Genomic DNA, 20,242 nt, shown 5'->3' with positions numbered 1-20,242 from the left:
CCCCACCCATCCACCCACCCAGCACCCTCACCCCCCTCCCCAACCCCACCCACCCCACCCGCATGCACACCACCACCCCCCCCCCGCATTGCCGATCCACCTGCGGCACAACGGGCCGGGCTCACACAGTTGCGGGTGGACGCGTGTCTATCGCAGGCCATGGAGGATGATGACAACCCGCCCTGCGGTGAGCTCCTGGCTCTACATCGTTGGACTATGTCTGACCCATGGCCACCATCCGCCCGGACCATCCCTGCATCCGGCTGTGACACTGCAGCGCACGGTCCCGTCCTCTGCCCGGGGGATGTTGATGGCGGCCCAGGGGGAAGGGGGCAGACTCACCTGGGGCTGAGGTAAGACCACCCCTCACACACACACTTGCGCTCAACGTACATGACACCCCCGCACACTTTGGACAGAGCACAAAGGCAGCTTCGGTAGGTGTAACATTGACTTTAATAACCAAAGGAGATCATGCACGTGCCCTAGCCCCTAAAACTCATCTGTGCCCTGAACCTGTGCCAACTTACTCAGTGTCTAATTGTTTGGCCTTACGGGCCCTTTGACTACGTCTACGTGGTTCCCCAGACGGTACAGCAGAACTGGAGGTGGACTCCTGTGATTCCTGCCCTCTGACACTGGATCCCTTTGGCGGCCGTTTCCTGGGGCGTCCTGGCCTAGATGGGCCAGGCTGCGGCCCGGGCGACTGGGATGGCGAGCTGCCAGCCTGTCCTGCCCATTGCCCACCCGATGCACCTGGGACGGAAGGGGGGGGGGAGTCCGAGGTGTCGCGGTGTACCGGGCCCTCCCCTACAGAGGGAGCCGGGACGGACCACACCACCTCCTCCTCCCTCGGGGTGCCCGATGGCCCCCAGGCCTCTACATGGGTGGGGGATGTGAAAGAACTGGCCATCCGACGCGCCCCCGACATCTGGCGCTGCCAGTCCTGGAGGCCCGTGCTGGTATCGACAGGGGTCTGCAGGTTTGCAGCCATGGAGCCCAGGGAGTTGGCAAACCCTGTCTGTGACAGTGCGACGCCGGCTCGCACATGATCACTGGCGCCGATGCCCTCAGCGATGGCCTGCAGAGACTGGGCCATGGCCTGCAGAGACTGGGCCATGGCCTGCTGAGACTGGGCTATGGCGTTGAGCGCCTCTGCCATCTGGCGCTGGCACTGGCTCATGGCCTCCTGTGAGAGGGCAGCCATTTCCTGGGCCACAGACGCTGCACGGAAAGCCCCAGGCCTCGCAAACCGTTCCCCATGTCTGACACCGTCGCACCCATTGCCTCCACCGCGGACGCCACCCGTGCGGTGTCGGCCTGGGTGGCATGCTTGACCGGCACCACTCCCAGCTCCTCGACGTGGGTGGACTCCTCCACCTGCGACTGCAGCCGCTGCAAGCCGCCCGTCACCCTCTTCGCTCGTCTCCGGGTCGGTGGTTGCATCGGATCTATGTGTGGGTGTGGTAACTGCAGGAACCCGGGATCCATCTGGGCGGCAGATGTTCGCTTGGGCTGGGCTGCCCTCCGACCGCCCGGTCCCTCTGCTGCTCCTACCTCCACCTGCTGTACCGGGACGGCTGTGTTGTGCGCACCAGTGAGTGTACCAGACGCCTCATCACTAAAGTGCCCAACCGTGGTGAGTGTTTCTGCGATGGTGGAGGGTGTTGGTGACAGCAGTGGCGTTGTGTCGTGCTCTTCGTCCCACTCTGAGTCCATGGCACTTTGGGGTGGGGGTTCGTCTCCACCCATCCACTCTGAGTCACTGTCCGGTATTTCGTCTTCCCGGGTAGGGGTGTCCTGGGTAGTGGTGTCCTGGGTCGTGGTGTCTTGGGTAGTGGTGTCCTGGCTCGGATGTGACGGGGGCCTGTGGCTGCCACCCTCGTTGCTGGGTGGTCGCTCCCGCACGTGATGGGGGTGTCGTCTCCCTGTTGCTCCAGGTCTCTCCGTCTCCCGTGGTGTGCGAGGAGCATCCTGCGGGCGTCGCATGCTGGAGGGTCCGGGTCTCTCCGTCCCCCGTGGTGTGCGAGGGGCATCCTGCGGGCGTCGCATGCTGGAGGGTCCGGGTCTCTCCGTCATCCGTCGTCTCCGAGGGGCATCCTGCGGGCATCGCATGCTGGAGGGTGCGGGTCTCTCCGTCTCCTGTGGTCTCCGAGGGGCATCCTGCGGGCGTCGCATGCTGGAGGGTGCGGGTCTCTCCGTCTCCTGTGGTCTCCGAGGGGCATCCTGCGGGCGGTCTGCATCTGCGGGGATGGGTGCCTGGACGTTTGGTCCTGCGATACACAATGAAGCATGCATGGTTAGACATCAGGCAGTGATCAGGTGATACGGGGAGGGGGATATAGGGGAGGGGGGATATGGGGACGGGCTGTCGGTGGCTCACTTGCTCGTACGCCCCCGACCTCTGCATCAGCAACTTCCCGGTCCTCAGGTCCGCCAGCCAGTTCCAGGGCCCTTTCCTGGTGTTCGGTCAGTGGCCTCTCATCCGGGGGCCCTCCTCCAGTCCTCACATGCTCCCTATTGTTGTGTGCGCGCTTCTCCTGTGGGGGGGGGGGGGGGTGGTGGCAGGGGTAAAAGGCAACACTGTTAGGCAGGGATATGAATGCACGCCATCGGTTGCGCGTGCATTGCAGAGGTTAAGGTTAGGGCTGGATTCACTTGGGGATATGGGGGAGGGGGGATATGGGGGAGGGGGGATATGGGGGATATGGGGGAGCGGGGATATGCGGGAGGGGGATATGGGGGATATGGGGGAGGGGGGATATGGGGGAGGGGGGATATGGGGCAGGGGGTATGGGGGAGGTGGGATATGGGGGATATGGGGGAGGGGGGATATGGGGGAGGGGGGATATGGGGGAGGGGGGATATGGGGGGTATGGAGAGGGGGGATATGGGGAGGGGGATATGGGGGATATGGGGGGATATGGGGAGGGGGGATATGGGGGATATGGGGGGATATGGGGGAGGGGGATATGGGGGATATGGGGGAGGGGGTGATATGGGGGAGGGGGATATGGGGGAGGGGGGATATGGGGAGGGGGGATATGGGGGAGGGGGGATATGGGGGTGGGGGATATGGGGGTGGGGGATATGGGGGTGGGGGATATGGGGGATATGGGGAAGGGGATATGGGGGAGGGGGATATGGGGAGGGGGATATGGGGGAGGGGGGATATGGGGGAGGGGGGATATGGGGGAGGGGGGATATGGGGGAGGGGGGATATGGGGGAGGGGGAATATGGGTGAGGGGGGATATGGGTGAGGGGGGATATGGGTGAGGGGGGATATGGGGGAGGGGGGATATGGGGGAGGGGGGATATGGGGTAGGGGGGATATGGGGGAGGGGGGATATGGGGGAGGGGGGATATGGGGGAGGGGGGATATGGGGGAGGGGGGATATGGGGGAGGGGGGATATGGGGGAGGGGGGATATGGGGGAGGGGGGATATGGGGGAGGGGGGATATGGGGGAGGGGGGATATGGGGAGGGGGGATATGGGGGAGGGGGGATATGGGGGAGGGGGGATATGGGGGAGGGGGGATATGGGGGAGGGGGGATATGGGGGAGGGGGGATATGGGGGAGGGGTGTTATGGGGGAGGGGTTTTATGGGGGAGGGGGGATATGGGGGAGGGGGGATATGGGGGGGATATGGGGGTGGGGTGGATATGGGGTGCCTGTCCGTGGTGTCAGGGCCACAGCGGTGACGGCCTCTGCCACTTCCCTCCACAGACGCCGGCTGTGGCGTGGGGCAACTCTGCGGCCGTTCCCGGGATACAGGGCATCCCTCCTCTGCTCCACCGCGTCCAGGAGCGCCTCCACATCGCGTGACTCGAACCTCGGGGCTGAGCGACGGCCAGCCATCCAGTCGGGTGTTGCGGTCGGGTGTTCCGGTCGGGTGGGGGGGGAGCAGCGCGGCCTTATGAGCCGTCGCGCCGTGTGGCGCGTATGACACTGCACGGCGTGAACCACTGCGCAAGCGCGGATCCCGTTACGTCGCTGCTAGCCCATTTCGGGCCGGAGACTATCGACCCATTTTTCCGATGTGACGCAATTCGGATTTGCGCCGTTTGTTGCGCCGATCGGCGGACTTTCCGCCGATAACGGAGAATTTCGCCCTAGAGGTGGAGGCAGGCAGCTGCTTTCCGTGCACTATTGCCTTTGATGACCTTGGCAGACATCCTCTGTGGGGCCTGGAGCCGAAGGCCTCCGGCCGACTTACCGGTGACACTGGTATAGCCATGCCACTTTGTTTTGCCCGCTGCCCATGACATGCACCAATGTCAGGAGAGAGAGACCGAGAAGGACTGGCGACCGCCGTAATATCCTTGTTGGCAGGCCCCAGATTGGCCTCCTAGCGCTTCTTCCTCCCTGACGGTGCCTGTAGGGTCCAGGGGGACTCCATGGGACAGAGGGGCCGCTGGAGTGAGCTTCAGAGGCCTCTGAGTCATCTGACTATGCCAGTCCTGGTGTCTCCCCATTGTCTGCATCACAGTGTCAACGCCTTAACGATGGTCCTCAATGACTGCAGTGCCTTAGCAATGTCCACCCGCATCTGGGACATGTCTCTCAGTCATTGGGATGAGATGTTGAGGCCCTCAGATATGGTCATCACAGAGCCAAGCCTTGGGCACTAGAACTGAAAAGGTGGACGTCATGCTCCAGGCTTCCACTGCGGTCGCCATCCTAGCAGTGTTGGCCACAGTGCCACACATTGTCGGCACCATCTCCTGCACCTGAAGCATTTGGGGCTCCTCCAATAAGCTATGCAGTCATTGCAATGTCACTGATATCCCCTCCTCAATGTCACGGCTGTGTCCTATCATCTGCATCAGCCCTGGGAAAACCTTGTCCAGAAGCTCGGTGCCTCGATGGTGGTCCCCTGTGGAGTTCTCCTCCAAAGTGGTCTCTTGGGTGGTGGGGTGGGAACGACTCCGGATGGCCTAACCTCATCAGATGGAGATCCTGCAAGACAGTGGACATATGGTCAGTGAGAGGGAAAGACCATTGGGCTGGATGCTCCGCACCCCGACGCCAAAATCACGGCCAGCCCCGGGTCGGAGAATCCATTTCTCCGCATGGAATCAGGACCGGCACCGGTTCCCCGATTCTCCAGGCCCCGAAAAGTGGCATACTCTGGATTCTCTGTTTTGGGGATTCTGTCCCCACGCCACAGGTAGGGGATATGCGGCGGAGAATACGCCGCTTTCCGGGGCCCGGAGAATCTGGGGACCGGCACCGGTCCCGATTCCATGCGGGGAAATGGATTCTCTGCCCAGGCCCCGGCCACGATTTCGGCGTCGGGGTACGGAGAATCCAGCCCTTAGAGAGTACGCTGAGCTGCATATCCTCTACCTGCGACCATTTCTGGAGGCCCGCCCTGCCATCCTCCGCCCCCAACTGGCCGAAATCCCGACGGCATGGATCTAACATGGTCCTGCCAGTCGGGATACTAGGTCGCGGCCGGGCCAATCGGAGGGCACCATGTTTAAGGTCGAGGTCCGCGGTCTGAGTCTGCCATGGAGCACGGCGCGGCCGCTGGAGGCTGCCGCCTTGCGCACGCGCGGCCTCTGACCCGGAAGTGCGGGGGCCTGTGTCTGCAGCAAAAGCGGCGAGATTTACAATGGTTCACTGCAGGGCTATGAATATTCGGCCCTTTCATGCCAGTTTTTCTGGCGTGAAAGCCACATTTTGTACGACGGCATGGGGACATCGTCCCAAAAACAGAGAATCTAGCCCCATTGTGTCTGACATGAACAACTCACTTGAGACAGGTCATAGAATCATAGAATCATAGAAGTTTACAGCATGGAAACAGGCCCTTCGGCCCAACCAGTCCATGCCGCCCAGTTTTTTACCATTAAGCTAGTCCCAGTTGCCCGCACTTGGCCCATAACCCTCTATACCCATCTTACCCATGTAACCATCTAAATGCTTTTTGAAAGACACAATTGTACCCGCTTCTACTACTACCTCTGGCAGCCCATTCCAGACACTCACTACCCTCTGAGTGAAGAAATTGCCCCTCTGGGCCCTTCTGAATCTCTCCCCTCTCACCTTAAACCTATGCCCTCTAGTTTTAGACTCCCCTACCTTTGGGAAAAGATGTTGACTATGGGAAAAGATGTTGACTATCATCTGGGTGAAGAGGCAGCGAATCCTCACCTCTGCGCGCAGGCTAACCTCACTGTCAGTGACTCCTCTCTCCTGCTGCAGCTCGACGATTTCCAGGACCTGCTCCACTTGGGGGGTGGTGAGGACTCAAATCTCTGGCATCCTGCCCTTTCCCACTCATTATGGGCGATCTTCTCCTGCGGAGACAAAGAGAGGGCATTGTACGCAGCACGCTTAATGTGTCAGGGGGGTGTATAGCAGGTGGCATGTGTGGCCACCGCACTTGGACATGAAGGGACTGTGTTGGAAGTGCTAAAGAACACCATAGAACAATACAGCACAGGAACAGGCGCTTCACGTGTCCTATCTAGACCAACCCCCTGTATCGTTCTATACCCTGTCTGTTCATGTGCCTATTCAGATAAGTCTGTGGAACAAGCACGAAGATCGGATGTGGGGAGGGTGAGAGGTGTCAGCCAGTGATTTGGGGGTGGGGGTGTATGTTGGGAATTTGAAGGCAGCGAGGCAGAACTGGTTCCAGGAGAGAGGTGGTAACTTACCCTTGCAGTCGCTAGTCTTCTCCTGACATTGGACGCTGGCCTTCCTGATAATGCTGCCTGCACTGACTGCCGCTGCCTATGCCACTGCCTCCCATTGCTGACCCTGCTGCTGGTCCTCAGACACCCTCGGGGGTCCCATCTCTCATTGACAAAGTCAAGAAACCTGGCCAGGTCGGCATCGCCAAAGAGAGGAGCAGGTCTGCGGGCTGCCATGCTTGTGTGATGACTGGGAGTGAGTGGTGAGGGAACGCTTAAAATCCACTCCTTCTTGTCAGTGGTGAGAGGCTGAGGCACGGGTCCGACGAATCAGACGGTGAAGGAGCTAGTAATGGCAAGAATCTCATGGAGGCTCAAAGAACACAGAACAAAGAAAAGTGCAGCACAGGAACAGGCCCTTCGGCCCGCCAAGCCTGTGCCGACCATGCTGCCCGTCTAAACTAAAAACTTCAACACTTCCTGGGTCCGTATCCCTCTATTCCCATTCTATTCATGTATTTGTCAAGATGCCTCTTAAACGTCATGATCGTCCCTGCTTCCACCACCTCCTCCGGCAGCAAGTTCCAGGCACCCACTACCCTCTGTGAAAAAAACTTACCTCGTACATCTCCTTTAAACCTTGCCCCTCGCACCTTAAACCTAAGCCCCCCCAGTAATTGACCCCTCTACCCTGGGAAAAAGCCTCTGACTATCCACTCTGTCTATGCCCCTTGTAATTTTGTAGACCTCTATCAGGTTGCCCCTCAACCTCCGTCATTCCAGTGAGAACAAACCGAGTTTATTCAACCTCTCCTCAGAGCTAATGCTCTCCATACCAGGCAACATCCTGGTAAATCTCTTCTGCACCCTCTCTAAAGCCTCCACATCTTTCTGGTAGTGTGGCGACCAGAATTAAACACGAGAGTCCAAATGTGGCCTAACTAAGGTTCTATACAGCTGCAACATGACGTGCCAATTTTTATACTCAATGCCCCGGCCAATGAAGGCAGGCATGCCATATGCCTTCTTGACTAGCTTCTCCACCTGTGTTACCCCTTTCAGTGACCTGTGGACCTGTACACCAAGATCTCTCTGACTGTCAATACTCTTGAGGGTTCTACCATTCACTGTATATTCCCTACCTGTATTAGACATTCCAAAATGCATTACCTAACATTTGTCCGGATTAAACTCCATCTGCCATCTCGTCGCCCAAGTCTCCAAACAATTTAAATCCTGCTGTATCCTCTGACAGTCCTCATCGCTATCCACAATTCCACCAACCTTTGTGTTGTTCGCAAACTTACTAATCAGACCAGTTACATTTTCCTCCAAATCATTTATATATACTACAAACAGCAAAGGTCCCAGCACTGATCCCTGCGGAACACCACTAGTCACAGCCCTCCAATCAGAAAAGCACCCTTCCATTGCTACTCTCTGCCTTCTATGACCTAGCCAATTCTGTATCCACCTTGCCAGCTCACCTCTGATCCCATGTGACTTCACCTTTTGTACCAGTCTGCCATGAGGGACCTTGTCAAAGGCCTTACTGAAGTCCATGTAGACAACATTCACTGCCCTACCTGCATTAATCATCTTTGTGACATCCTCGAAAAACTCTATCAAGTTAGTGAGACACGGCCTCCCCTTCACAAAACCGTGCTGCCTCTCGCTAATACGATCTCTTGCTTCCAAATGGTAGTAGATCCTGTCTCGAAGAATTCTCCCCAGTAATTTCCCTACCACTGATGTAAGGCTCACCGGCCTGTAGTTCCCTGGATTATCCTTGCTACCCTTCTTAAATAAAGGAACAACATTGGCTATTCTCCAGTCCTCCAGGACATCACCTGAAGACAGTGAGGATCCAAAGATTTCTGTCAAGGCCTCAGCAATTTCCTCTCTAGCCTCCTTCAGTATTCTGGGGTAAATCCCATCAGGCCCTGGGGACTTATCAACCTTAATATTTTTCAAGACGCCCACCACCTCGTCTTTTTGGATCTCAATGTGACCCAGGCTATCTACACACCCTTCTCCAGACTCAACATCTACCAATTCATTCTCTTTGGTGAATACTGATGCAAAGTATTCATTTAGTACCTCACCCATTTGCTCTGGCTCCACACAAAGATTCCCTTGCCTGTCCTTCAGTGGGTAAACCCTTTCCCTGTATGTATAAAAAGCCTTGGGATTTTCCTTAACCCTATTTGCCAATGACATTTCGTGACCCTTTTTAGCCCTCCTGACTCCTTGCTTAAGTTCCTTCCTACTTTCCTTATATTCCTCACAGGCTTCGTCTGTTCCCAGCCTTCTAGCCCTGACAAATGCCTCCTTTTTTTTGACGAGGCCTACAATATCTCTCGTTATCCAATGTTCCCGAAATTTTCCATATTTATCCTTCTTCCTCACAGGAACATGCCGGTCCTGAATTCCTTTCAACTGACATTTGAAAGCCTATTTGAATGTCAGATGTTGATTTACCCTCAAACATCCTCCCCCAATCTAGGTTCTTCAGTTCCCACATAATATTGTTATAATTACCTTTCCCCAATTTAGCACATTCACCCTAGGACCACTCTTATCCTTGTCTACCAGCACAACAACCCTGTTGCTTTTACTCCTTTCCAAAATCTGTCTACCTATCTGCTCCTCTATCTCCTGCTGGCTGTTGGGAGGCCTGTAGTAAACCTCCAACATTGTGACTGCACCATTCTTATTCCTGATCTCTACCCATAAAGCCTCGCTGCCCTATGAGGTGTCCTCCCGCAGTACAGCTGTGACATTCTCCCTAACCAGTAGCGCAACTCCTCTACCCCTTTTACATCCCCCTCTATCCCGCCTGAAACATCTAAATCCTGGAATATTTAGCCGCCAATCCTGTCCTTCCCTCAACCAGGTCTCTGAAATGGCAACAACATCATAGTTCCAAGTACTAATCCAAGCTCTAAGTTCATCTGCCTTAACTGTTATACTTCTTGCATTAAAACATATGCACTTCAGGCCACCAGTCCCGCTGTTTTCAGCAACATCTCCCTGTCTGCCCTTCCTCAGAGCCATACTGGCCCTATTCCCTCGTTCTCCCTCAGTTTTTTCACCTTCTGACATTTTGCTCCGGTAACCACCCCCCTGCCATACTAGTTTAAACCCTCCCGTGTGACACTAGCAAACCTCGCGGCCAGGATATTTATGCCTCTCCACTTTAGATGCAACCCGTCCTTCTTATACAGGTCACGCCTGCCCGGAAGAACTCCCAGTGGTCCAGATAACTGAAACCCTCCCTGCTACACCAGCTGTTTAGTCACATGTTTACCTGCTCTATCTTCCTATTTCTAGCCTGACTGGCATGTGGCACAGAGAGCAATCCCAAGATTACAACCCTTGAGGTCCTGTCTTTTAACTTTCTGCCTAGCTCCCTGAACTCCTGCTGCAGGACCTCATCCCCCCTTCCTGCCTATGTCGTTGGTACCAATATGTACCACAACCTCTGCCTGTTTGTCCTCCCCCTTCAGGATGCCCGCTACCCGTACTGAGTCATCCTGGACCCTGGCACCAGGGAGGCAACATGTCATCCTGGAATCTCTTTCACATCCACAGAAGCACCTATTTGTGCCCCTGACTATAGAGTCCCCTATGACTATTGCTCTTCTGCACTTTGACCCTCACTGCTGAATATCAGAGCCAGCCGTGGTACTACTGCTCTGGCTGCTGTTATTTTACCCTGATAGGCTTTTCCCCCCTGACAGTATCCAAAGGGGTATACCTGTTCTAGAGAGGGACAACCACAGAGGATTCCTGCACTGACTGCCTGCCCATTCTGGTGGTCACCCATCTCTCTGCCTGCACCTTGGGTGTGACCACATCTATTTACCTGCTATCTATGATGCTTTCCACCACCTGCATGCTCCTAAGTGCATCCAACTGCTACTCCATCCGAACCATATGGTCTGTGAGGAGCCCCAGTTGGGTGCACTTTCTGCAGATGAAGCCATCCAGGTTGCTAGAAGCCTCCCGGACCTGCCACATCTCACAGTCAGAGCACTGCACCCCTCAAATTGACATTGCATTAACTAATTAGTAAATCAAATTAAAAAATATATTTTTTTAATGATACTGTCCACTATATGTTTCCTAGCACTAGATTTCTTCCAGAAATGTAAATGCTAAATACAGTACTCTCCGGTCTCTGGCTTAGATACCCCTCTAAATTATGATTAAGTAATTAATCAATTATGTTTAATTAGTTTAATAATGTTTAATTTTAAAATTTAGTGCAGATTCCCTACCAGCCAATCAGGTCACAGCTTCCCTGTGACGTCACTTTTCAGTTCCCCCCCCTCAGTCGGGTCACTCAGAATAGCAGAATATCTATCACTTACCTGTTCCCAAGCTGCTCCCCGGCTCTCTCTCTCTCCCGCTCCCGAAAATGAAGGCCGCTGGAAAATGGGTGTAAGATTTTATATCACCTACCTTCCCAGGGTGCTCCCTAGTTTGCTCCTTGCTTCCCGGAATGCACTCTGGATCTCTCCCTCTTACCTCTTTAATGACCACACTGCCCAAGTTACCAAGTTCCAATTCCCACTCTGGCTGTGTCTCACTCACTCAGGCTGTGTCTCCTTCACCTGCGCAAATCTTACTGAGTGCGCTTTGTGTCTGTCTTTTATACAGACCTCAGCTAAACAAGGTGAGTCACACTACTTAAGCTTCAAACAGAAGAATACAATTTACACCCTTGTGCCACTAAACAGGCCTCAGGTGACTGACAGATAACTGCCTCTCAGCAATTAGGGTGGGGGCAGCTTCAGCCAATCAGACACTGAGCTAGACACTGACCTTTTAACTGAAAAACAGTTTTGAAGATTTGAATTCACCTTTTACCTCTTTAATGACCACACTGCCCAAGTTACCAAGTTCCAATTCCCAATCTGGCTGTGTCTCACTCACTCAGGATGTGTCTCCTGCACCTGCGCAAAGCTTCATTTATGGCACTAACTGCCGTTGAATATGGGCCGCGATTTCGCCAATGCGGCTGTGGAGAAACACCCCACCAAACGTACCCTAAACGACACTTAGAAATAGTTCCGTTGAATCGCGCCCAACACTTTAGTTTGTGCACGTGCAAGATTACAACAAAAACAAGAGTCTGGAATGCATCTGATATGTAAATAAATAATTGGCAGTTATATTTCACAACTTCAGGACATCCCAAAGTTCTTTACAGCTAATGACACGTTCTTGATGTGTTGTCCCTGTTGTAATGCCAGTAAATGTATGCAACCAATTTGTGCATAGCAAATTCCGGCCAAAGGCCGGGATAATCAGTTACTTTGGTAATGTTGATTAGATAAATATCGTCCAGAACACCTCTGCTACTCAGCAATGAAACCTTTTGAAAGGTCGGACAAGGCCTCACTGCACATCTGATAAACTGAGGAGAGAACTGGATTGTCAGTCTGGATCTTATGACGAAGATTCTGGTGTGGGCCTCGAACACACAACCTTCTGAATCGAGAGCTACAACTGAGCCATGACCATTCTCACAAGTGAACTGTTATCATTAATACATTTTAATGAACATTACATCTTTGTTATATAAAGTCACAAGTGGTAAGTGAAGCTATTATTCAATCCTAATATCACAAACCATTTGGTGCAATATCGTCTGACTGAGCAATGACTTGAAATGCCTGCCTGTTATCCTATGTACAATTATTGCCAGTTATTGCCATCTTAAATGTATTCATAGAGTTTTCTTCCAGTTTCTATCCACGATTTCCTCGATGATTCCCTCCTGTTTATTTCATAAATGCTTCCCTCTTGACCACGGCTGGCTCTGATGTCCAGCAGTGAGGGTCAAAGCGCAGAAGAGCAATAGTAATAGCGGACTCTATAGTCAGGGGCACAAATGGGTGCTTCTGTGGATGTGAAAGAGACTCCAGGATGGCATGTTGCCTCCCTGGTGCCAGGGTCCAGGATGTCTCAGAACGGGTAGCGGGCATGGTATTCAATAGACTCAACAGTGGAAACCTTCAGAAAAACTTTTACGATGTTTGCTGCAAGAGTCTCATTTTTATTCCCACAGGATTCTTTTGGTGGGCAGGAAAGTCATTTGTTGCAACTGTTAAAGTTTAGTATAAGCCTTATATCGTTGATAGATATGGAAGCATGGCATAACTGGGAGAATTATAAACTAAATGACTTTGCTTGTTAAGAGTCAAATTATTTTTCATGCTTTTAAAAATAAGTACATATAGTGAAACAAACTACTACCTGAGGCAGATCTAGCTACTTTACAATGCTTTGTCCTCTCTGGGTTCTTTTTTTGTTTATGGGATGTGGATGTCGCAGGCTGTGACAGCTTTTATTGCCCGTCCCTAATTACCCTTGAGGGGACAGTTAAGAGTCGACCACGTTGCTATGGGTCGGGTGTCACGGGCGAAATTCTCCCCAAACGGCGCGATGTCCGCCGACTGGCGCCCAAAGCGGCGCCAATCAGACGGGCATCGCGCCGCCCCAAAGGTGCGGAATGTGCATCTTTGGGGGCCGAGCCCCAACATTGAGGGGCTAGGCCGACGGCGGAAGGATTTCCGCCCCGCCAGCGGGGGCGGGATTCACGGCAGGCCCAGGCGATTCTCCGACCCGGCGGGGGGTCGGAGAATGACGCCCCACATCTATGCCAGACCAGGTAAGGACGATAGATTTCCTTCCCTAAAGGACATTAGTGAATCAGATGGATTTTTATGACAATGGACAATGCTTTCATGGTCACCATTACACTTATAATTCCAAGTTTTTATTGAATTCAAACTTTACCATCTGCAGTGGCGGGATTTATACCTAGGTCCTCAGAGCATTACTCTAGGCCTCTGGTTTACTAGTCCAGCGACAGTACCACTACGCCACTGCCTGCTCCACCATCAGTGTTTTACTTTTCTAAGGTATATGAACACACTAAGGCAAAAATGACCCCACTAAGTCTAACAGCAAGGTGGGGATTCTACCCCCTCCCCCACCACCCCCCAACCCGTGGTGGGTTTTCCGGCAGTGGATGAGGCTTGCCAATGGCCACCGACGGGATCTTCCCATTCCACCGACGTCAATAGCCATTTGTGTTACCCGCCAGAGAACCAGCTGCACGAAAGGGAGGCAGGGAGGGTTTAGCAGAGGGAGGTCACCTTTGGCAGGTCAGGAATATCCCGCCAGTGAGAAGTGCTGGAAAAGTCAATTTGTTGTTGTCAGCCTCGAGATACAAAATTCATTGATACAAGGTCTCTATGCTACTTGGGACGAGCAAAAAAAAAAAACTTGATATAATCTATGACAAATAGTGTGCCTGAACATGTGCATCTTTGTTGTTCGAAAAATCAATAAACATTAACTTAGAACGATCGGACATGGTCGTCCCTGCCAACAATGCTCATTTCAAAAGCAGCTGCGTAGAAATACTGTGATAGTTCCTGATGCCTGTTGTCTTGCAAGATCTCAGAGGTAATTCAAATTCATGTTGCTTTTGAAAAAAATAAAATCACTTATGGGATGTCAACACCAGTGGCAATACTGGCATTTATTGCTCCATCCCTAATTACCCCTGAGACAATGGTGATGAGCCAACATCCTGAAAATGGATTTGCTCAATAGTTAGGTCAGGTGGGTTTTCTGGTCTCAACCGTGGCGTAACCCGTTGCAAGGGAGAACAGGAAATTTGGCATTCCAGGCAATATTCGATTCACTTTCAGCGGCACTTGAAAATCCCAACTGCGAACGAGGATGGAAAATGTTGGCCTTCGTTTCAGAAGGGACATTGCTGTTGGCCTGGAGTCACATACAGGCCAGACCTTCTAAGGACGATTATATATCCTGCCTTAAAGAACATTCATGAACTAAATGGTTTTTATGACAATCTGGCAGTTTCTTGGTCACAATTATTAAAACTGGATTTATTACTCCAGATGTATTGAATTCATTATATTTCACAGCCAGGTTTTCTGACCCGGGAAATCCCGTTGACGATAGCGGGACCAGAAAATCCTGCCGACTGGCCACCTGTGCCGCTGAAAAACATGCAGTGGGTTGGTCATTAATTCCTGCCACGGATCTTTTCATAGTCTGTCAATCATGTGGGGGTTGGGGGAGTGCACGGTTTGGACCATCACTCTGGCAGTGTGGAGTCTGATAGAGCCGCCAAGCCCTGCTACACATAAAATCGGGGCACCATCTCAATACCTCAATACGTACATCTCAATAGTCCTCAATACCACGGCCCCGTGAGGCTGCGTACTTAGCCCCCGACTATACTCCCTATACACACACGACTGCGTGGCAATATTTGATTCCAACTCCATCTGCAAGTTTGCTGACGACACGAACATAGTGGGCCAGATCTTGAATAACGACAAGTCAGAATATAGGAGGGAGGGGCAACACGGTGGTGCAGTGGGTTAGCACTGCTACCTCACGGCGCCGAGGTCCCAGGTTCGATCCTGGCTCTGGGTCACTGTCCGTGTGGAGTTTGCACATTGTCCCCGTGTTTGCGTGGGTTTCGCCCCCACAACTCAAAGGTGTGCATGCTAGGTGGATTGGCCACTCTAAATTGCCCCAAAATTGGAAAAAATGAATTGGGTACTCTAAATTTATTTTTTAAAAAGAAGAAAACAAAAGAATACAGGAGGGAGATAGAGAACCTAGTGGAGTGGTGTAATGACAACAATCTGTCCCTCAATGCCAGCAAAACTAAAGAGCTGGTCATTGACTTCAGAAGCAAAATACTGTGCACATCCCTGTCTGCATCAACGGGGCTGAGGTGGATAAATGCAAATTACTGCGGGTGCTGGAATCTGAAACCAAAAAGAAAATGCCGGAAAATCTCAGCAGGTCTGGCAGCATCTGTAGGGAGAGAAAAGAGCTAATGTTTCGAGTCCAATAACTCTTTGACAAAGCTAACGGACAGAGAAAGTGGGAAATATTTATACTGTGGATTGAGAATGAAAGGTGAGTCATAGCCACAGAAACCCAGGGAAACCGGGTGCTAAGAGCCACAGAAACCAAGGGGAAAGAGCACAGTACGAAGTCTTACAACACCAGGTTAAAGTCCAACAGGTTTGTTTCAAATCACTAGCTTTCGGAGCACTGCGCCTTGCTCAGGTGAATGAGAAAGGAGCAGTGCTCCGAAAGCTAGTGATTTGAAACAAACCTGTTGGAATTTAACCTGGTGTTGTAAGACTTCTTACTGTGCTCACCCCAGTCCAACGCCGGCATCTCCACATCAAGGGGAAAGAGTGCTAATGGCAGTCCCCAGAGAGAACAAAAGATGTGAAAGGCCAAACAGCAGAGAAACTGACATCGGAGGGTAAACTGTGACAGATGTAGATGTGGGGGAGGGGAAGGGGGAAGCAGAGGGAGTGGAAGGGAGCGGGAGGGGGGAGGGCGAGGGGGGGGGGGGAGGGGGGGAGGGAGGGAAGGGGAGGGGGAGGGGCCGGCAGGGGCATGCGGGGGGGAGGGGGAGGGGGAGAGGGGAAGGGGGAAGCAAAGTGGAGAAGGGTAAAGAAAGGTGGATAAGATGGTGGGGGGGTTAATATATATTAAGAAAGAAAGAAATGGTAAAATACAGTTAAATGAATGAAAATGAAAACAAATGGGTCGAGGTAGGGTGGAGCTAATCATCTGAAGTTGTTGAATTTGATGTTGAGACCGGAAGGCTGTGGCGTGCCTAACCGGAAGATGAGATGTTGTTCCTCCAGTTTGCGTTGAGCTTCACTGGAACATTGCAGCAGGCCAAGAACAGACATGTGGGCATGGGAGCAGGGTCTTTTGTTAAAATGGCAAGCAATGGGAAGGTCAGGATCCTGAATGCGTTGAAGGGGTCGAGGTGGAGATGGTTAGCAGCTTCAAATTCCGAGGGGTGCACTTCGCCAAAAATCTGTCCTGGTTCACCCACGTTGGCGCTACCACCAAGAAAGCACAACAGCACCTATACTTCCCCAAGACCGCAAGAAACTTCAGAGAGTCGTGAACACAGCCCAGTCCATCACACGAACCTGCCTCCCATCCATTGACTCCATCTACACCTCCTGCTGCCTGGGGAAAGCGGGCAGCATAATCAAAGACCCCTCCCACCCTGCTCACTCACTCTTCCATCGGGCAGGAGGTACAAAAGTTTGAGAACACGCACGAACAGACTCAAAATCAGCTTCTTCCCCGCTGTTACCAGACTCCCAAACAACCCTCTGGTGGACTGACCTGATTAATACTACACCCCTGTATGCTTCACCCGATGCACCTCATACCCCATCCCACTAACAGCTGACTAACTCAGCAGTCATTAACATTTGCTGACAACATCGGCAACAGACTGACACAGTGCTCTAAGAAATGTTCAGTGGACGCAGGCAGCAGGCTTCAGGGCTACACACACCAGCTGCGACCCCCATCCTGGAGGTCTCCGACCCCCCTCAATTCTGAGTCCCCATCCCCCATCCACCCCTACACCCTTGAACCCACCTTCTGGATGTGGGCACTGGGCTCTGACCCCTTGGGCTCCCTGGTACTAGGTGGGAGGGGTTCCCACCTCCTTCCTCCCTCTTGACGGTGTTTCCCGTTTATAAACACCAGTAGCAAGTCGTGCTCACGTGACATCATGCCTGTTTGGTGTGAAGATTCAATGAGGTCAGAAGATTTCTTTAACCATGCATTCAAATAGATACACATCAGGGCAGCGCACTTCCTGAGTGTGAACTTGATCACATCATGGAGGACAGCGAGGGAACATCATGACGGGAAATCTCGCCAGCCCAAAGCTTGTATTGGGCTTCTTGTGATATTTTACAACTATGAAGGGATTTGCACCCGTGGCCAATAGGCCTGTTAAATCCTGTCCATTGTCTTTTACTCAAAACAAAATCCTTACAAGGTGGCACAGTGGTTAGCATTGCTGCCTCACAACACCAGGGACCCAAGTTTAATTCCAGCCTTGGGTTACTGTCTGTGTGGAGTTTACATGCTCCCCCTGAGTCTGCGTGGGTTTCCTCCGGATGCTCTGGTTTCTTCTCACAGTCCAAAGAAGTGCAGGTTTGGTGGATTGGCCATGACAAAATTGCCCCTTCGTGTGCAAAGATGTACAAGTTAGGTTTGTTAACGGGGATAAGATAGGGGATTGGGCCTAGGTAGGGTTCTCTTTCTGAGTGCCAGTATAGACTCGATGGGCCGAATTGTCTCCTTCTACACTGTACGGATTCTATGATTCAATCAATACCGACATTCCATATTGTAATCATTGTCGTTCTAATATTAACCTGTTTGATTCTTCATAACTCCATATTATTTGTAAATGCTTAATGATTATATTCATTGAAATCTAATAATGTCTCTAACATCATTTACTCTTGTGCATGAGTGAGAAGCATTTTAGGACACCCTGAGGCATCTAAAAGGAGATATAAATATATAGAATATTAATTATTCTATAATTTGGGGCTGGTTTAGCACACTGGGCTAAATAGCTAGCTTTTAAAGCAGACCAAGGCAGGCCAGCAGCACGGTTCAATTCCCGTACCAGCCTCCCCGAACAGGCGCCGGAATGTGGCGACTCGGGGCTTTTCACAGTAACTTCATTTGAAGCCTACTTGTGACAATAAGTGATTATCATTTCATTTCATTTCATCATTTTCTTTTTTTTGATAAATTTAGAGTACCCAATTTATTTTTTCCAATTACGGGCCAATCCACCTGGCTTGCACATTTTTGGGTTGTGAGGGCGAAACCCACGCAAACACGGGGAGAATGTGCAAACTCCACACGGACAGTGACCCAGATTGTTTTCCAAATTTGTAAAGACCCAATTGTTTTCTTTACAAAGAGTAGAGTAAGTACAGCTTTTGGATTGTGGGGAACAAGATCCATTTCTAAACTACATAGATACATACAAAGAAGATAGGAGCAGGAGGAGGCCTTTTGGCTCTTCGAGGCTGCTCCGTCATTCATCACGACCATGGGGGTCACTGTCTGTGCGGAGTCTGCACATCCTCCCCGTGTGCGCGTGGGTTTCCTGCGGGTGCTCCGGTTTCCTCCCACAGTCCAAAGATATACAGGTTAGGTGGATTGGCCATGCTACATTGTCCTTCGTGACCAAAAAAAGTTAGGTGAGGTTACTGGATTATGGGGATAGGGTGGAGGTGTGGGCTTAGGTGGGGTGCTCTTTCCAGGGGCCGGTGCAGACTTGATGCGCTGAATGGCCTCCTTCTGCACTGTAAATTCTATGTCTCTCTTTTAAGCATTTTACCCATTTGTAAATTGGGAATGCTTACGGTGGTTCATTTATGGGACTAATCCAGAAATATGGGGCATGAACAATGACACAGTGGAGGAGGAGGACACCAGTCCCAGTGGCCACGAAGCTCACTGCAGCCCTACACCTCTATGCAACTGGTCATTCCAGGCCTCGAGCGGCGACTTGAGTGGCATCTCTCAATCATGAACCCACACGTCCATATGGGAGTTGACAGGTTTTCTGGCCTCAGAGAACATCCACTTTGTCATTATGGCCAGAGTCTTCGGTGGCACACGGTGTCCAACAGCTCAATGAAGGACACATGGGTCCTGTACACATGAGGGACACATGTGTCCTGTACATATGAGGCCTCCTCCGGGGTCTTTGATTCTCCTTTCTCAGCCTGATGTGTAGCTGAGTCTTGAGTCTAACCTGCAGTCCCCTACCAGCTCCAGCCTGGGTTGGGCTTGTCAGAGTTGGTGCTGCCTGCTTCCATATCTACGCAGTTGGGTAATCTGGGAGAAATTGAAGGAGAGAGAGACAGAGCTAGGTGATTCATCCCGTGATCTGAATCCCTCCCAACATCCTTTGTCCTCATGATCCATGAGGCTGACAACTGTGCCCTGTCACCGGCAGCCGGCGCTACCTTGATAGCTGTTGCCCCTAACACATCATGACTTCACTGGCCACTGTCGCTGCCCATGCCCCTTCATTGTCACTTACGGCCTCCCGTATGCTTGTTCCCTCCCAGCAGTAGTGGGGTCCATGATGTGCTGCACCACATGGACCCCCAGTACAGCCGTGTGTTTACTGCTGCAAGGCACTAACCTATCCCTTCCGATGCCCGGCACCCAACCTTCCAACCTTGACACTTAAAGCTGTAACCTCTCACTTTAATGCAGAGAATGAGGATAGATGAAATTGGTGAGGGTTTAATAATGGTGGCCAATTGATTGGACAAGCAGGACTTGCAGGAATGTAAGAGGGCAGAAGTACTCTCTGAGGCAGAGGAAGGTGACGCTAATAGGCATTGTGGATATTCAAGCTTAGACATCCCGTATTCAAACTGATATCACACCTTCACACTTAAGACACATGGGCAGCCACTGTTTGACCTATGATTTAAAGCCCAATAGCACAACACATATCCCTCCACAACCCCCCCCCCCCCCTCTCCCCCCCCCCCCCCCCCCCCCCCCCCACGCTTTCTCTGTGTGACATGAAGCCAGCCCCTTAGGCTGGCAACCTTTCGTCTTATTACCCCCTTCCCCGCCCCACTCCACCAGACGGCCAGGTCATTGACTTTTTCCCAATTCTCTGCCGCACGGACTTAACAT

The sequence above is a fragment of the Scyliorhinus torazame genome, chromosome 6, assembly GCF_047496885.1.
Source record: "Scyliorhinus torazame isolate Kashiwa2021f chromosome 6, sScyTor2.1, whole genome shotgun sequence".
Taxonomy (NCBI): domain Eukaryota; kingdom Metazoa; phylum Chordata; class Chondrichthyes; order Carcharhiniformes; family Scyliorhinidae; genus Scyliorhinus; species Scyliorhinus torazame.
The sequence above is the reverse complement of the archived record's forward strand: the minus strand, read 5'-3'. Positions refer to the sequence as shown.